This window comes from Heterodontus francisci, chromosome 7 (assembly GCF_036365525.1).
Source record: "Heterodontus francisci isolate sHetFra1 chromosome 7, sHetFra1.hap1, whole genome shotgun sequence".
Classification (NCBI taxonomy): domain Eukaryota; kingdom Metazoa; phylum Chordata; class Chondrichthyes; order Heterodontiformes; family Heterodontidae; genus Heterodontus; species Heterodontus francisci.
Window position 1 is genome coordinate 53,167,571 of NC_090377.1, and position 19,141 is coordinate 53,186,711.

Genomic DNA, 19,141 nt, shown 5'->3' on the forward strand with positions numbered 1-19,141 from the left:
TGATACATGAACTGGGAGGTATAATTAACAAATTCCATATACTATTTTTACTACACTCTTTTTATAAGATGATTGATACAGTCAGAGCCATTTAACCTATGAGTGAGCCCTATACATTACAATTTATTTCTGAAATTTTTATTTGATAAGTACCAGATAAGGCTCTACTGAGACAGTATATAAGTAAATTGTTAATGAGCAGATAGTTTTAGCTAGGAAGCAGGACCCTGGCTGCACTCAAAATTAATATAGTCGTACAAAATTGCAACAAAAAGTTTATTTTTTTTATTTATTCGTTCTTGGGATGTGAGCATCGCTGGCCAGGCCAGCATTTATTGTCCATCCCTAACTGTCCTTGAAAAGGTGGTGAGCTGCCTTCTTGAACCACTGCAGTCCATGTGGTGTAGATACACCCACAGGGCTGTTAGGGAATGCGATCCAGGATTTTGACCCAGTGACAGTGAAGGAACGGTGATATAGTTCCAAGTCAGGATGGAGTGTGACTTGGAGGGGAACTTGCAAGTGGTGGCGTTCCCATGCATCTGCTGCCCTTGTCCTTCCAGGTGATGGAGGTCGCAGGTTTGGAAGATGCTGTCGAAGGAGCCTTGGTGAGTTGCTGCAGTGCATCTTGTAGATGATCACACCGCTGCTACTGTACGCCAGTGACGGAGGGAGTGAATATTTAAGGTTGTGAAAGGGGTGCCAATCAAGTGGGCTGCTTTGTCCTGGTGATGCTGTCGAGTTTCCTGAGCATTGTTGGAGCTGCACGCTTCCAGGCAAGTGGAGAGTATGCCATCACCTCCTGACTTGTGCCTCGCAGATGGTAGACAGGCTTTGGGGCACCAGGAGGAGAGTTACTTGCTGCAGAATTCCCAGCTTCTGACCTGCCAACATCAGATTGCTTTAAATATTACATATGTATATTTTACAAAAAGCTATATTTTGTATTTACTTTGTTGCATGCATTTGCAACATCATTCAACAATTATATTTAGAAAATCTCTCAGCATAAAAGTTGTGTGAAGGTTTTCACGGTGAGAGCGGCAACATTGAATAAGATGATTTTACGGTTTTACACTATGTGAATGTGCTCTGAAAAGAGTTGTTTCCTTGAAAAGGAGTTCTCAAGAAGAACTGGCAGGCCTCAACTTTCCGGGCAGTGTTCTCTGCCCACCGTCTGGAGGAATAACTGGAACAGGTAGGTTTATATGTGGTGGAGAATGGCAATGTGGGCAGGATCTTACTGCTGATAGGTAATTACATGTTCTTGTTCCTGTTGCCAGCTAATTATGTTTTGTGATAGGTCACTATGTGTTGTTCTTACTGCTGATTGGTATGTTGGCTGCAGAGCAGGTTGTGATGTGTTTCTTGAGTAGGGGTAGCCAGATATCACTGATGAGGTCACCATCTTGGGAGATGGTGTTGTTTTGGCAGATCTCCATAGCCTCCATGACGCGTCTTATATGTTAGCGCGTTATGGATGAGATGAGTTTGGAATAGGAGGCTGCTGCAGCCAACATACCCCGTTAAGAACAATAGTAGGTATCAACTGAGCATGAGACAATAGCTGACCAATCAGCAGCAGGAACATTATGATATACTGACCTATCACTGAACATAATTAGCTGACCAATAGCAGCAAGAAGAACATGTAATCACCTATCAGCAGTAAGATCCCACCCACGTTCCCATTCTCCATCACATATAAACCCACAGTTTCTATCCGTTGCAGTTACTTCTCCAGACAACAGACCAGTCAAGCAGCAGGCTGATATAATCATACTCGCGGTGTCATACCTTACAATGTCCCAGACTGCGCCATCACCATCCTTGGGTATGTCCTGTCCCAGCGGCAGGACAGACCCACCAGAGGTAGCGGCACAGTGCTGTACAGTCGGGAAGGAGTTGCCTGAAAGTCCTCAACATCGGCTCCGGACCCCATGAGGTATCATGGCATTAGGTCAAACATGAGCAAGGAAACCTCCTGCTGATTACCACCTACTGCACACCCCACCCCTCAGCTGCTGAATCAGTACTCCTCCATGTTGAACACCACATGGAGGAAGCACAGAGGCTGGCAAGGGCACAGAATATACTCTGGGTGGGGGACTTCAATGTCCATCACCAAGAGTGGCTCGGTAGCACCATTATTGACCAAGCTGGCCGAGACCCAAAAGACATAGCTGCTAGACTGGGTCTGCAGCAAGTGGTGAGGGAACCAACAAGAGGGAAAACATAATTGACCTCATCCTCACTAATTTACCTGTTGCAGATGCATCTGCCCATGACAGTATTGGTAGGAGTGCCCACCGCACAGTCCTTGTGGAGGCAAAGTCCCATCTTCACATTGAGGATACCCTCCATCATGTTGTGTGGCATTACCACCATGCTAAATGTGATAGATTTTGAACAGATCAAGCAACACAAAACTGGGCATCCATGAGGTGCTGTGGGGCATCAGCAGCAGAAGAATTGTACTCAAGCATAATCTGTAACTTCATCGCCTGGCATAACCCCCACTCTACCATTACCATTAATCTGGGGGACCAACCCTGGTTCAATGAAGAGTGCAGGAGGGCATACCAGGAGTAGCACCAGGCATACCTCAAAATGAGGTGTCAACTTGGTGAAGCTACAACCCAGGACTAGTGTGCCAAGCAGCATAAGCGGCATGCGATAGACAGAGCTAAGTGATCCCACAACCAATGGACCAGATCTAAGCACTGCAGTCCTGCCACATCCAGTCATGAATGGTGGAGGTCAATTAAACAACTTACTGGAGGAGGTGGCTCCACAAATATCCCCATCTTCAATGATGGGGGTGCCCAGCATATCAGTGCAAAAGACAAGGCTAAAGTATTTGCAACAATCTTCAGCCAGAAGTGACCAGTGGATAATCTGTCCCTGCCTTCTCCTGAAGTCCCCAGCATCACAGATGCCAGTCTTCAGCCAATTCAATTCACTCCACGTGATATCAAGAAATAGCTGAAGGCACTGGATACTGCAAAAGCTATGGGCCCTGACAAATTCTGGCAATAGTACTGAAGACCTGTGCTCCAGAACTTGCCATGCCCCTAACCAAACTGTTCCAGTACAGCTACAACACTGGCATTCACCCAGCAATGTGGAAAATTGCCCAGGTACGTCCTGTGCACAAAACGCAGGACAAATCCAACCTGGCCAATTACCACCCCATCAGTCTACTCTCAATCATCAGTAAAGTGATGGAAGGTGTTGTCGACAGTACTATCAAGTGGCACTTGCTTAGCAATAACCTGCTTAGTGATGCTCAGTTTGAGTTCCGCAAGGTCACTCAGCTCCTGACCTCATTACAGCCTTGGTTCAAACATGGACAAAAGTGCTCAATTCCAGAAATGAGGTGAGAGTGACTGCCCTTGACATCAAGGAAGCATTTGACCAAGTATGGAATCAAGGAGCCCTAGCAAATCTGGAGTCAATGGGAATCAGCAGGAAAATTCTCCACTGGTTGGAGTCATACCTAGCGCAAAGGAAGATGGTTGTGGTTGTTGGAGGTCATAAGGTCATAAGAACTAGGAGCAGGAGTAGGCAATTCAGCCCCTCGAGCCTGCTCCGCCTTTCAATACGATCATGGCTGATCTCATCTCGGCCTCAACTCCACTTTCCTGCCCGTTGTCCATAACTCTTCAACCAATTACTAATTAAAAATCTGTCTATCTCCTCCTTAAATTTACTCAATGTCCCGGCATTCACCGCACTCTGGGATAATGAATTCCAGACTCACGATCCTTTGAGAGAAGTAATTTCTCCTCATCTCGCATTTAAATCTTCTACCCCTTATCCTAAAACTATGACCTCTTGTTTTAGATTGCTCCACAAGAGGAAACATGCTCTTTACGTTTACTTTGGCAATCCCCTTAATCATCTCATATACCTCAATTAGATCTCCTCTCATTCTTCTAAACTCTAGAGAGTAAAGGCCTAAACTGCTCAATCTCTCTTCATAAGACAAACCCCTCATCCCTGGAATCAATCTAGTGAACCTCCTCTGAACTGCCTCCAATGGAACTACATCCCTCCTCAAGTAAGGGGACCAAAACTGTACGAAATGCTCCGGGTGGGGTCTCACTGATGCCTTGTTCAGTTGCAGCAACACTTCCCTACTTTTATATTCTATTCCTTTAGCAATAAACGCCAAAATTCCATTTGCCTTCCTTATTACCTGCTGTACCTGCATACGAACTTTGAGATTCATGCACGAGGACACCCAGATCCCTCTGCACTGAAGCATTCTGAAGTTTCTCTCCATTTAGATAATAATTTGCCTTTCTATTCTTCCGACCCAAGTGGATAACCTCACACTTATCCACGTTAAACTCCATCTGCCAAATTTTGGCCCATTCACCTAACCTATCCATATCCATTTGTAAATTTCTTATTTCTTTATTGCAACTTACTATCCCACCTATTTTAGTGTCATCTGCAAATTTGGCTACAGTACCTTCTATCCCTGCATCCAAGTCATTAATATAGATTGTAAATAGTTGGCGCCCGAGGACCAAACCTGTGGCACCCCACTAGTTACATCTTGCCAACCAGAAAAAGACCCATTTATCCGGACTCTCTGTTTTCTGTTGGTTAGCCAATCCTCTATCCAAGCTCATAAATTGCCTCTAACCCCATGTGATCTTACCTTGTGTATTAACCTTTTGTGCAGCACCTTATCAAATGCCTTCTGCAAGTCCAGATAAACTACATCTACAGGATCCCCATTATCTACTTTGCTTGTTACGGCTTCGAAGAACTCCAGCAAATTAGTCAAACATGATTTACCCTTCATAAAACCATGCTGACTCTGACTGATTGCGTTTTGACTTTCGAAATGTCCTGTTATTACTTACTTAATAATGGATTCCAACAATTTCCCAATGACATGTTAAACTAACTGGTCTGTCGTTTCCTACTTTCTGCCTCCCTCCCTTTTTGAATAACGGCATTATATTAGCTTTTTTCCAATCCACTGGAACCTTTCCCGCATCCAGGGAATTTTGGAATATTATAACCAATGGATCTACTATCTCCACTGCCACTTCCTTTAAGACCCTAGGATGTAGGCCATCAGGCCCTAGGGACTTGTCTGCCTTCAATCCCAATAGTTTGCTCGGTACTTTTTCCCCCAGTGATGATGATTTTTCTAAGTTCCTCTCTTTCTATAACCTCTGCATTTCCTGTTACTACTGGGATGGTACTAGTGTCCTCCACTGTGAAAACTGAGGCAGAATACTGATTTAGTGTCTCTGCCTTTTCTGTGTTCCCCTCTACTAATTCTCCAGTCTCATCCTCCAAAGGACCAACATTCACTTTAGCTACTTTTACCTTTTATATAAGTATAGAAGCTCCGTTTTTATATTTTGCACTAGTTTTCTTTCATAATTTACTTTTGCTCTTTTTATTACTTTTTTAGTAACCCTTTGTTGATCTTTAAAAGTTTCCCAATCTTCCAGCCTGCCACTGGCCTTAGCAATATGGTATGCCTTAGTTTTTGTCTTTATGTTATCCTTAACTTTCTTGCTTAGCCATGGATGTTTTTCCCCCTCCTACAATCTTTCTTCCTCTCTGGAATATATTTTAGCTGGGAGGAATTGAATATCTCCTTAAACATCTGCCACTGCTCATCAACTGCCCTATCTTTTCGTCTTCCTGCCCATTCCACTAGGGCTAAATCTGTCCTCATGCCTATGTAATTACCTTTGTTTAACTCCAGAACGCGAGTGTGGGACTCCAGTTTCTCGCCCTCAAACTGAATTTGAAATTCTAACATGCTATGATCACTCTTCCCTAGAGGATCCTTAACTATGAGATCATTAGTTAATTCTACCTCATTACACAATACCAAATCTAGAATAGCCTGGAGCCTTGGTTGGCTCCACAACATATTGCTCCAAAAAACAATCTCTAATACATTCAATGAACTCTCTTTTGAGGCTACCCTTGACAATTTGATTAATCCAGTCTATATACATATTAAAATCACCCATGATTATTGCAGTAGCTTTCTTACAAGCCCCTAGTATTTCTTGGTTTATACTGTGACCCACTGCAGAACTACTGTTTGGGGATCTATCGATTACTCCCACCAGGGACTTCTTTCCCTTGCTATTTCTTATTTCTACCCAGATTGATTCTACGCCTTGATCTCCAGTGTCTATATAGTTTCTCGCTACAGCACTGATCTCTTCCTTTACTAACAAAGGTCAATCATTTCAGCTCCAGGACATCAATGCAGGAGTTCTTCAGGCTGGTGTCCTAGGCCCAACCATCTTCAACTGCTTCACCAACAACCCTCCTTCAATCATAAGATCAGAAGTGGGGATACTCGCTGATGAATACACAATGTATGGCACCATTCCCAACTCCTCAGATACTGAAGCAGTTCGTGCAGAAATGCAGCAAGACCTGGACAACATCTGGGCTTGAGTTGATAAGTGGCAAGTAACATTCGCACCACACAAGTGCCAGGCAAGACTATCTCAAACAAGAGAGAATCTAACCATCTCCCCTTGACATTCAATGGCATAACGATCGCTGAATGCCCCGCTAACACTCCGGGAGCATCCAATGACCAAAAACTGAACTGGAGTAGCCATGGCTACAAGAGCAGGTCAGAGGCTAGCAATCTTGCAGTGAGTAACTCACTTCCTGACTCCCCAAAGCCTGTCCACCATCTACAAGGCACAAGTCAGGAGTGTGACAGAATACTCTCCACTTGCCTGGATGGGTGCATCTCCAACACAAGAAGCTCGACACCATCCAGGACAAAGCAGCACACTTGATTGGCACCCCATCAACAAACATTCACTCCCTCCACCACCGACGCACAGTGGCAGCAGTGTGTACCATCTACATGATGCACTGCAGCAAGCACCAAGGCTCCTTAGACAACACCTTCCAAACCCATGAGCTCTACCACCTAGAAGAACAAGAGCAACAGATGCATTGGAACACCACCACCTGCAATTCCCTCCAAGCCACACACGATCCTGACTTGGAACAATATTGCCGTTCCTTCACTGTCGCTGGGTCAAAATCCTGGAAACTCCCTTCCTAACAGCACTATGGGTGTACCTACCCCATATGGACTGCAGTGGTTCAAGAAGGTTGCTCACCACCACCTTCTCAAGGACAATTAGGGATGGGCAATAAATGCTGGCCTATCCAGCGAAGCCCAAATTCCATGAATGAATTTTAAAAAACAGGCAGAGTACGCTGCCCGAAACGTCGAGACCTGTCAGTTCTTCTAAGAACTCCCTTTTCAAAGAACAACTGCTCTTTTGAGAGCAAATTCACATGGTGTAAAACCATAAAATCGTCTTACTCAATGTCATCTCAGCACAATCCATTAAAATTGCATTCAGTATCCACATTTTCAAATATTAGCATAAAATACATTAAAAGTTAGTTGTGTATTATATCAACTTACGTAATCAAGAACATTTTGAATTTTGAAGACCACTTGGCCTATCTTAGTTCAACCATTAAGAATGACCCTCAAGTCCCTCTGTTACAGCATCTAATTGTTACTTAAATGATGCACAGTTTTTGGATAGGATTTTCCCCGTGGGCTTCGGGATCCCACCATCAGGCTCTAATGGTGTTCGGAAACCTGACTGCGTGGGTAACAGTTACTCAGCTATGATTTTCCCCAAAGTGGCCAAGTAATAGCCAGTGGGCAGACTTGCTGTCCAATTAAGGTCGGCAGGCAGGCTTTTGCAGCTGCAGGGCCAATAGGAGGCCCTCCAGCTCAGAAGCAGCAGAATAGGGGGTGCGATGGAGCCAGGGAAATTCCACACCCGCCCCATTGGGGCCTAAAAATTCAGCCCTTTGACTAACTACTCTGCACAGGAGTCTATTCCACACATTGCTATCAAGAAGTTCTTCAGAGTGATCAATCTTAAATTCATCTTTAACTAGTTTGAACCTGTAGCTCTTTGTCTTAGTCTTGCAAATTAAAACTTTTCAGGTTTACCTTTCCCATATCATTTACTATATACATCTATAAGATACTTTTCCAATGCTTCCTTTTAAGGCTGAAAGGCCCAGTTTCTCCTCTTAACAGACCTCTAATTGGCATCAACCTTGTGACTCTTCTTTACAGTGCCTCAAATCCTTGAATATCTCCCTTGTTCTCTCTGTGACCAGAACTATGCACTGTACTCAAGGTGAACTCTGACTAGAGAATTACATAGTCGATCATGACTCTGACAGACGTGTATGTTTTGACTACATAGTTTAACTTTCTACCTGCTTTATTTATTCCTGCTCTTAACAGGTTGGACACTTGTGTGTTGTCCATTAAGACTCCGAGGTCACTTTCAATATCTTTAAGTCATTACAACATGATTCATGGAGTTTGTTGCGCTGCCATTTTATTTCTTCCTATGGAGTACTTTACATTTGTCAGTGTTAACTTGCATCTGCCAATTTTTTGTTCACCTCATTCTGTAATTTCTGAGATGCCTCCTTCATTTCCACTGGCCTTCCTGGCTTGATACTCTGAAAATTTTACCAATTTCTACTGGAATTTCAAATCCATCATTTATGTAAATTAGAAACAGTAGTGGCCCCAGCAGCTATCCCTTGGGCATCCTACTTAACATTTTCTCTTACAACCTCTCTAATAAATACAAAATTGTTTCCTACCCTTAAGCCCAATATCTGTGCATATACTTTATAATTTACCCTAGGAACATAAGAGGAGTAGGCCATTCAGCCCATCAAGCCTGCTCTGCCATTCAATTAGATCATGGCTGATCACCTACCTCAAAACCACTTTCCCTTGATGTCATTAGTATCCAGATATCCATCAATTTTTGTCTTGAACATGCTCAATGATTGAGCTTCCACAGCCCTCTGGGGTAGAGAATTCCAAAGATTCACCACCCTTTGAGTGAAGAAGTTCCTCCTTTTCTCGGTCTTAAATGGCCTACCCCTTATTCTAAGACTATGTCCCCTGGTTCTAGACTCATCAGCCAGAGGAAACATCCTATCGACATCCATCCTGTCATACCCAGTAAAAACTTTGTAAGTTTTAATGAGATCACCTCTCATTCTTCAAAACTCTAGGGAATACAGGCCCAGTTGCCTCAATCTCTCCTCATAAGACAATCACACCATCCCAGGGATTTTTTTTAAAAATTAGTTTGTGGGATATGGACATCATTGGCAAGGCCAGTATTTATTGCCCAACCCTAATTGCCCTTGAGATGGTGGTGAGCTGCCTTCTTGAACTGCTGCAGTCCCTGGGTTTAGATACACCAACTGTGCTGTAAGGAAGGGAGTTCCAGGATAAGTTTGGTGAACCTCCATTGCACTCTCTGAATGCTCAAAACCTTTATCTTAGCTAATAGCCTTTCAACTAGAACTTTGTTAGATATCTTCTGGATGTCATTGTACAGATAACCAGAGTGCACTTGGGATGTCACTTCCTCAAAAACTCAAGGGGGTCAGTCAGCTGGAAGCTTCCCCTTCTGAAACCAATTTAGCTCCTGTTTACTAGGTTATTATTGCACAGATAATCTTGAAGTTTACATAGGATAACTTCCATTCTTTTATATAGGATTGAAGGAAGATTGAAGGGCCTGTAGTTGTCAGTGTCTGATTCGTCATCCTTTTGAATATGGCCACTATGTTTGCAAGTTTTTAACCTACTGGTACCTCCACAGTATCCAGTGGCTCCCTCATGATTATCAATAACTCACAATATCTCAGTCTTTGTGATAACTATCAATCCCCGAGATGTATTATCTTCGAGCCCTTTTAGTTGGTCGAAGACCACCATGTTATTTAATCATAAATTTTGCCTGGGTTAACCATTTGGTAGAGCACTGCATACTTAATCAAAATTGGGTATTGGGCAAGGTTGCAGATTAACGGCATGTTGGGTTGAAGCCATCAAGTCTCTAAGCTAGATGCATCAGCACTTTATCATTGGTGGAGCTTACCTTTTTGGAAGCGTTTCCTATTGCCCTCATTTAATTTCTGATATCAGAAACATTAATGAGTTTGTGCACAATGGCCATAATGACAAACATTCATACAACTCACCCACAGTTAAAATTTCACTTTATGCACCCCATAAACTTAATATATTCTTAAACCTCAGCATAAATTAAAATGGCAAACCAAATATTCTACAACACACCATGAATCCATCCATGGTGATGGAGGTAGAATGCAAGAAAGTGTGCACAGAAATGCATTTATATATATGAAAGTAACGAGAGAGGTGCCAATAATTTAAGAAAAGGTCCATTGGTTTTGAACAGTCATCTGCAAAAAGGTGGAACATATTTCAGTGAATTAGTGGATGAACCACCTTATTTGTTAAGCTTCTATACAGTTTTAAATAACAATTACCAGGACATAGTGGTTCAAATTATGGGAACAGATTGCATAATGTTGACTTGCATTCCCTTGACTATATAAAATTGAGGAATGATCTCATCAAGGTGTTAGAAAGGTTAAAAGGATTTGATAAGTTTTATATGGAGGATCTTGTAATTAGACCTAGGCCATTCAGAACCGAAACTAGGAAGCACTACTTTAACATAAAGTATAGGAGAAATCGGGAACACTCTTCCCCTGATGGCTGCGGTTGCAAGGACAATTAGAGCTTTCAAGACAGATAGATTTTTATTGCATAATTGTATCAAGAGATATGGAGAAAAGGTGGGTAAATGGAGTTGAGGTGCAGATCAGCTGTGATCTAATTAATTGGCAGTGCTGGTTCAAGGGACTGAATACCTTATTCCCATTCCTAATTAAACCATGTACTGCTGGACATATCCATCAATTCTCAGAACTCTAACATTTAGAAGAACTACATAATTAATTCATTAGAAAAGGCATGTCCCATTCCAAAAGACAACAACTACATCAGACAGGTTTCTGGAATACAGAACTGTGGGCTCAGCTTTAATTTTCATAAATCATATTTCTAAAGTTTTCAAATGCTAAAATGAATAGTATCATTGAGGCTACTTAAAAGGCTATTTTGTCTTTAAAAAAAACTGACTTTTTTAGCATTTTGTTTAGTAGTTCGACTAGCCCCACACAATGCACATCTTGCAAGGCTGTTCAGTCCTGTTAAATGGCACCATATGGTGTCCTTCTCACATCATGCACTAATTTTAGGAAAGCAGCAGATGCCATTCTTATAGTACCTGTGCAGTGATAATGTACTTACAGATGATAGTGACAATCAAGTGTCCTGAGCATCATTTAAGGAAACAAGAATGCAATTATTAATGAATATTCTTTCAAATTAATTGTAAAATCTAAAATTGCAACAGAATTTACCATTGTCAGGCAACCACCACCACCCCGCCCCCCCACCTGCCAAGACTGAGGTACACATGATTTCACCACATGAAGATTAAAACTTAAAATTGCAAGCCCATGACTGGAAAGACATTTGTATAGTGGCACAGTGGCTAGCACCGCAGCCTCACAGCTCCAGGGAGCCGGGTTCAATTCTGGGTACTGCCTGTGCGGAGTTTGCAAGTTCTCCCTGTGTCTGCGTGGGTTTTCGCCGGGTGCTCCGGTTTCCTCCCACATGCAAAAGACTTGCAAGTGATAGGTAAAATTGGCCGTTGTAAATTGCCCCTAGTATAGGTAGGTGATAGGGAATATGGGATTACTGTAGGGTTATTATAAATGGGTGGTTGTTGGTCGGCACAGACTCGGTGGGCTGAAGGGCCTGTTTCAGTGCTGTATCTCTAAATAAAAAATAAATAAAAACCAGCAGAGTTGGAAGAAGGGACAAAGGACCATGCCCTGACCCATTCAACCAACAATGGACTTTTGATTACCAGGCGTTGAAGGTGGGGGAAGCCAGCATTCCAGGTTGACTGTTAAGATAGCAGAATCCACAAACACAGAAGAAGTGGTCAGACAAGGTTTCGTCACATGACAAGCTGGCTGTTGAGATTTGAACTTCCAGTAAGGGATTTGAACTCAAAAGCTCCTGGCTCCTGGTTTGAGAAGACCTCTCTCCTGCCTGCTCAACTCTCAATGAACTGAATCTTGTGAAAACACATGAACCTCAAAGGCAGAAAAGTCTCCCACGTGAACAAGGTTTAAGAATACTGGGCTCCAATGAAAAGCAAGATTACCTACAATCAAGTGAGCCCAAAGCACAGTAAACAAGAAACTCTTCTGAAATTGCCTCAAACCCCTCTGAGACAGAGACACTGACAGAGACACGGAAAGAATCTGGAGAGAGTTGAAGCCGCTTGATGTGGAAGTGTTTTTCTTGTCTTTCAAGAAACTGGCAAGGCAGCTAAAATGGCCAGCTGAGACCTTTTATAGCAAAGCCAACTAACCGGAAAAGCCCATGAGGTTTATTCCTTGTTGCCAGATGAGAGTTCATCAAATTATGAACTGACCAAAAATGCTATCCTTGACGCATATGAATTAGTATCCGAAGCCTTCCGCCAAAAGTTTAGAATCCTCAAAGAACAAGCTAATCAAACTTATCTGGAGTTTGAAAGCAAGCAAGCAGCTGGCTTTTGATCAGTGGCTGAGGGCTTTAAAAATACAACTCAGCTATGAGACTCTCAGAGAAGTAATCCTGTTAGAGGCAGGTAAAAACTCTCTCCCATTCTCAATAACAACCCATATAGAGGAGCAGCGGGTTCAGAAACCCTGGCAAACGACTGTTCTGGCCGACGTGTTTGCTTTAATTTAAGTCAGTTTCCCAGGGAGAACCTTTCCTAATCACCCCACCAATCCGAAAAGGACAAAGGGTAGGAAAGTGATATCCACCCAGGCAGTCCTGGAAGAGAAAGGAAAGCAGGAGACACAGGGGGGCCTCCTCCATCCAAAAACGGAGACCTTTGTGCTTCCATTTTAATAAAGCAGGGCATTTAAAAGCTGACTGCTGGAAGCTAAAGGGAAAAGCGGTAGGGGTAATCAGGGTACACCCTCTCAGTGACGATGGGGAACTGATGCAAAGCACTGCAGAATAAGCTGTGGCTTTAACTGCAGTAAGAGTGTAACCCAGGAAGCTTACTATGGGCAGTGCAGGAAAAGTTAATAGGATTCCTGAAGGTTATCAGGGTTTTGCATTTGAAGGGAAAGTAACTCCATATCCCTCGAGTAGGCAAGTAAGCCCATAGTAATTTTCAGGGACACAGGGGCTACCAGATTCCTTTTCTGGGAAAAGGCCTGACCTTTCCCCCAGAGAGTGCAGTAAACACCAGAATGGTGGTGAATGGTATTGGAGGGCAGTGTATGCCTGTACACCAGGTGCACCTGGAGTGCGACCTAGTTTCGGGACCGGTGACCATAGGGATTGTCCCTAGTTTGCCTGTGGACGGGGTTGACCTGCTCCTAGGTAATGATCTGGCAGGAGTGAAGGTGGTAGACCCCCAGTAGTGAAAGAAAGACAACAGGTGGTCAGAGAGACAGGGCAGTGGCAGGAGGCAGTCCCCTGCAGAGTCCTTGAACGTGTAGTGGATCAGGCCATGATCAAACCAGCTCCCCCAGAGGAGACTGCATTGGCACTGCAGGTAAATGAGCATGAGCTCTGCCTGTCCGAGACTTTCTTTGGAAAGTTAGCAGGCCCAGGGAATGAATTAAATGGATTTCCCCGAGGTGAGACTCAGTGAGCTGACCCAGTGTTGTGAGAGTTAGCACAGGCCGCCCAAGCTGAAAGGGAAGCAGAGGGAGTCCCTGATTGTTGCTATTTCAAGAATGAGGTACTGATGAGGAAATGGAGTTCTCCTCACAGACCTATGGGCAAGGAGTGGACAGCAGTTTACCAGTTAGTGGTGCTGCAGATGTACAAGGGAGAAATATTAAGAAGGGCCCACGAGACTACAGTGCCTGTACATGCCGGTATACGAAAGACCAAAGCCCGCATAAGACAGCTATTTGACTGGCCAAAACTTCACAAAGATGTGGTAGAGTACTGCAGGAGTTGCCACATGTGCCAGGTTGAAGGGGAACCTCAACCTACATGGGAATCTATGTGTGGAGCCAGAGGAAATGGGCGAGGCACTAAATGAGTATTTTGCTTCAGTATTCACCAAAGAGAAGGACTTGGTGGATGATGAGCCTAGGGAAGGGAGTGCAGATAGTCTCAGTCATCTCATTATCAAAAAGGAGGAGGTGCTGGGTGTCTTGCAAAGCATTAAGGTAGATAAGTCCCCAGGGCCTGATGGGATCTACCCTAGAATACTGAGGGAGGCAAGGGAAGAAATTGCTGGGGCCTTGACAGAAATCTTTACATCCTCATTGGCTACAGGTGAGGTCCCAGAGGACTGGAGAATAGCCAATGTTGTGCCTTTGTTGAAGAAGGGTGGCAAGGATAATCCAGGAAATTATAGGCTGGTGAACCTTACATCAGTGGTAGGGAAACTATTAGAGAGGATTATTCGGGACAGGATTTACTCCCATTTGGAAACAAACAAACTTATTAGCGAGAGACAGCATGGTTTTGTGAAGGGGAGGTTGTGTCTTACTAATTTGATTGAGTTTTTTGAGGAAGTGACGAAGATGATTGATGAAGGAAGGGCAGTGGATGTTATCTATATGGACTTTAGTAAAGTCTTTGACAAGGTCCCGCATGGCAAACTGGTACAAAAGGTGAAGTCACACAGGATCAGAAGTGAGCTGGCAAGATGGATACAGAACTGGCTCGGTCACAGAAGACAGAGGGTATCAGTGGATGGGTGTTTTTCTGAATGGAGGAATGTGACTAGTGGTGTTCCGCAGGGATCAGTGCTGGGACCTTTGCTGTTTGTAGTACATATAAATGATTTGGAGGAAAATGTAGCTGGTCTGATTAGTAAGTTTGCGGACGACACAAAGGTTGGTGGAGTTGTGGATAATGATGAGGATTGTCAGAGGATACAGCAGGATATAGATCGGTTGCAGACTTGGGCGGAGAAATGGCAGATGGAGTTTAATCCGGACAAATGTGAGGTAATGCATTTTGGAAGGTCTAATGCAGGTGGGAGGTATACAGTAAATGGCAGAACCCTTAGGAGTATTGACAGGCAGAGAGATCTGGGCGTACAGGTCCACAGGTCACTGAAAGTGGCAACGCAGTTGGATAAGGTAGTCAAGAAGGCATACGGCATGCTTGCCTTCATCGGTCGGGGTATAGAGTATAAAAATTGGCAAGTCATGTTGCAGCTGTACAGAACCTTAGTTAGGCCACACTTAGAATATTGCGTGCAATTCTGGTCGCCACACTACCAGAAGGACGTGGAGGCTTTGGAGAGGGTACAGAGGAAGTTTACCAGGATGTTGCCTGGTCTGGAGGGCATTAGGTATGAGGAGAGGTTGGAAAAACTCGGATTGTTTTCACTGGAACGACGGAGGTGGAGGGGCGACATGATAGAGGTTTACAAAGTTATGAGCGGCATGGACAGAGTGGATAGTCAGAAGCTTTTTCCCAGGGTGGAAGAGTCAGTTACTAGGGGACATAGGTTTAAGATGCGAGGGGCAAAATTTAGAGGGGATGTGCGAGGCAAGTTGTTTTTGCACAGAGGGTGGTGAGTGCCTGGAACTTGCTGACAGGGGAGGTGGTGGAAGCAGATACGATAGCGACGTTGAAGAGGCATCTTGACAAATACATGAAAAGGAAGGGAATAGAGGGATATGGGCCCCGGAAGTGCAGAAGGTGTTAGTTTAGGCAGGCATCAAGATCGGCGCAGGCTTGGAGAGCCGAATGGCCTGTTCCTGTGCTGTACTGTTCTTTGTTCTACGGTGAAACCTGCACTCCTAAGTCCTGTCCGGTGTTAGGAGGACCCTCCAGCAGAGGGCTGATGAACTGTAAGGGACCCCCGCTGAGAATAAAAGGGGATATGGAAGCACATGGCTGGCATAGGTTTAGAAGAAGAGGAAAAAAAGTGACCAAGGGGGCAGGTTAAAAGAATTCCAGATGAAAACTCCTACTGTCTGGTCAACCAACCCCGTAAAATGTAAAAAGTTAAACTCCACATCTTCTATGTTCATGCAGACTCTAGAAGCACCCCACCAGAGTTGCTAACAGCATTAACTAGAACCTGCAGAGTCCAAATACCTGCAGGTAGGAGAGTCCCAGAGAACAAAGGGGAGAGTAACAAAGACTCCTTCCCCACAGTCAGAGGAAAAGGGAACCACCCATGCCCTGAAGTCAAAAGAACCGACCATTTTTAATGAGCTTTAGAATTGGTAAATGAATGAGAGAAATACATGGTTTTTCCTTTCTGTATCTTATATTTCTCTCAAACTCTAATGAAATGCACTGTTTTTCTTCAAATTGCATTTCATTCCCCTGGGTGTGGAGGTGTCAGGCAAACCGCACCCCCCCCCACACCTGCCAAGGCTGAGGCACACATGATTTCACCACGTAAACATTAAAACTTAAAATTGCAAGCCCATGACTGGAAAGACATTTGCATAGTAACTAGTAGAGTTGGAAGAAGGGACAAAGGACCATGCCCTGACCCATTCAACCAACAATGGACTTTTGCTTACCAGATGTTGAAGGTAGGGGGTGCTAGCATTCCAGTTGACTGCTAAGATAGCAGAATCCACAAACACAGAAGTTGTGGTCAGACCAGGTTTAATCACATGACAAGCTGGCTGTTGAGATTTGAACTTCCAGTAAGGGATTTGAACTCAAAAGCTCCTGGCTCCTGGTTTGAGAAGACCTCTCTCCTGCCTGCTCAACTCTCAAGGAACTGAATCTTGTGAAAACACGTGAACCTCAGAGAGAAAAGTCTCCCATATGAACAAGGTTTAAGAATACTGGGCCCCAATGAAAAGTAAGACTACCTACAATCAAGTGAGCCCAAAGCACAGTAATCAAGAAACTCTTCTAAAATTGCCTCGAACCCCTCTCTACTATATTTTCCTCTTTTCTGTCCCTATCTGCATGTGTATATCACGTGTGCATGCTAGCATGGGTGCATCGTATATCCATAGGTGTAAACCATATCAGAGTTTAAGCTTAAGGTTTAATAAATTTCATTTTTCTCCTTTAAACCTGAGAAAACCTGGTGTGTTGGTTTCTTTGCCTGATAATTGGAAAGTTGTGAACAAGGAATCGCAGAAGGGGGGGAAAGCTCAAAACCATGTTTAAAAATAAAACCCTGTTACAATAAGACCCCTAGTCACAGTTCTCACCTGGTGGTAACACCATAATGTTCAAAATCTCAACTTGAATTATTGTCAAGAATTTTATGCATGCAACCTCATGTTTGGCATTTAAATATAACAATTAGAGATTAATGAAATATAGTTTCACTGTACATGCATAAACTTGGATGATGTTACTGGATATATACAATATAGTAAAGTGTGTATTGCATCAGACAAGAATTTCCCTGTCAAATAGAAGCATAGCCAAGGGAGGGAGAAATCTCAGTAGTTCTTTTTACAAAATTCAATTCAATTACTTAGATAAAAATTTCCCAGGACATGAATCTAGAATTTTGGAATTTGATTGTTCCTTCCCTCATACCCAGGGGTGTCAACCATCAAGGTGGAATTAATAATCTAACCTCTGCCAAATGAGTTTATGTTGCTGAAGGCACTTTTCACATGTGTTATATCTTACTGAATTAATTTCGTTTTAAAGGACATTACATCAAATTTGCAATATATGCACGCAACAGTTGACTTTTTAAAATATTTGCAATCCAGAAATTTGAACGATTAAGAAATACAATTTTTGTTCTGGGCATCAGTCGACAACGGAGAACTACCCCAGTTTGTACCGTTACATGCATCGTGTGTGATAATACACACTGAAGCGAAAACTGAAACGCAAGGCAACTTACAAGATAATGGATTTTCTTTCATTCACATTCATTTCACATACCGCGGATAACCGATAATCTTTCAGCAGTAATTGAAAGCAGTAGGCAACAACCTTGTATAAAAGCTACTTTACATTTAACAAATAAATACTGCACTGTAAAAAAAATTCAATTTTTGAATTCGTTATTTTTTATCTGAAGATTAATTGATGCAAGAATCCAAGTTTATTAACATTAGACATTCCAATGTAACAAATTCTCCCACCCCCCCCAAAAAAAAAAGCTTACGAGATACGCTTTATTAAGAAGGTCATATACGCCGAATGGCACGGGTCGTCAGTAAGCATTTTACTTGTTATTCTTAGTAATTTAAATATAAACCTAACAGAAAGGCTGCCACGCATCATATCGCGCAGACACATATGATGCATAAAGTCCGCATATTGCTTTTTGCCTGTGAAATACAAGAGCAATGCACCCATCGACTTCCAATTAAATGAAAAGCCTCCGGTCCGCAATGAAAAGGTGCTAAAGGATTGCAATATCAGTCGCTTTTAAATCCCACCTAACAGACAAAATGTCTGCACAGTGTGAATGTGCTTTGATGACTGGATTTACCTGCTGTCTGTCTGCTTGTCGCTGCCTATTAGGGATGGCTGTTGGCGTTGCAAAGTCTCAGTCTCTCTCTCTCTCTCTCTCTCGTCAGAATCGAACCCAAGCTCCCGTGTTAACCCGCCCGCAGGAGAACTGAGCCGACGCGCCTCCAAACCTAAACAGCAGCTCTACCGACAGACGGCAAATCACAGTTCCAGCGCCAATTAGCGCCAACACCGGGCAGGATATCCGCTGCAAAAAAAAAACACCCGGCTCGTTCAAAGCGCATGCACTGCTCGGCAAAGGTGAACATCCCACGACAGAATCCGTCTCAGTTTGTGATAAACATTCAAGGACCAGGTCAACGAATACTGCAGTAATGTGAATACGACGTTATCATTCATTGTTACCATGTTGGGCATCTTTGCAATTAATTACTGAAGATTGCAATTTCAGTTTGTTTCGTTATATTCAGGGAAGATTTAATCAAGTAAATGTGTATCTCATTTTTAATTCTTCAGCGTGGAAGGAATCCCGCTCCTTGGTCTGGAGGACAAGGTGCTCTCACTCACTTAACGTTTCCGCATTCTGCTCCTTGTCAACCTTAACAGAAAAAAAAACGTGCCAGAATCCCTACTTTCCTGTCACGGTGAAATAAATGTTATTCTATAATAGTTGCTTTTATGTAGCTTTTGTTCATGTCGAAATATCTCACTGCATCTAATCACTTCTGCTATACGTTGATCGTTTTT

At 43.3% G+C, this 19,141-nt stretch overlaps 1 protein-coding gene across 13 annotated transcripts in view; it reads right to left on the reverse strand.

Annotated features, from left to right (window-relative positions):
• Positions 1–18,598, reverse strand: part of b3galt1b (UDP-Gal:betaGlcNAc beta 1,3-galactosyltransferase, polypeptide 1b) — a 158,656-nt gene extending 140,058 nt beyond the window's left edge. For all 13 annotated transcript variants that reach the window (XR_010975328.1, XM_068035202.1, XM_068035191.1 and 10 more), the window contains exon 1: positions 18,414–18,598. The gene's annotated coding sequence lies outside the window, so the exon portion shown is untranslated. The remainder of the gene's footprint in view (positions 1–18,413) is intronic.
• Positions 18,599–19,141: the final 543 nt, after the last annotated feature.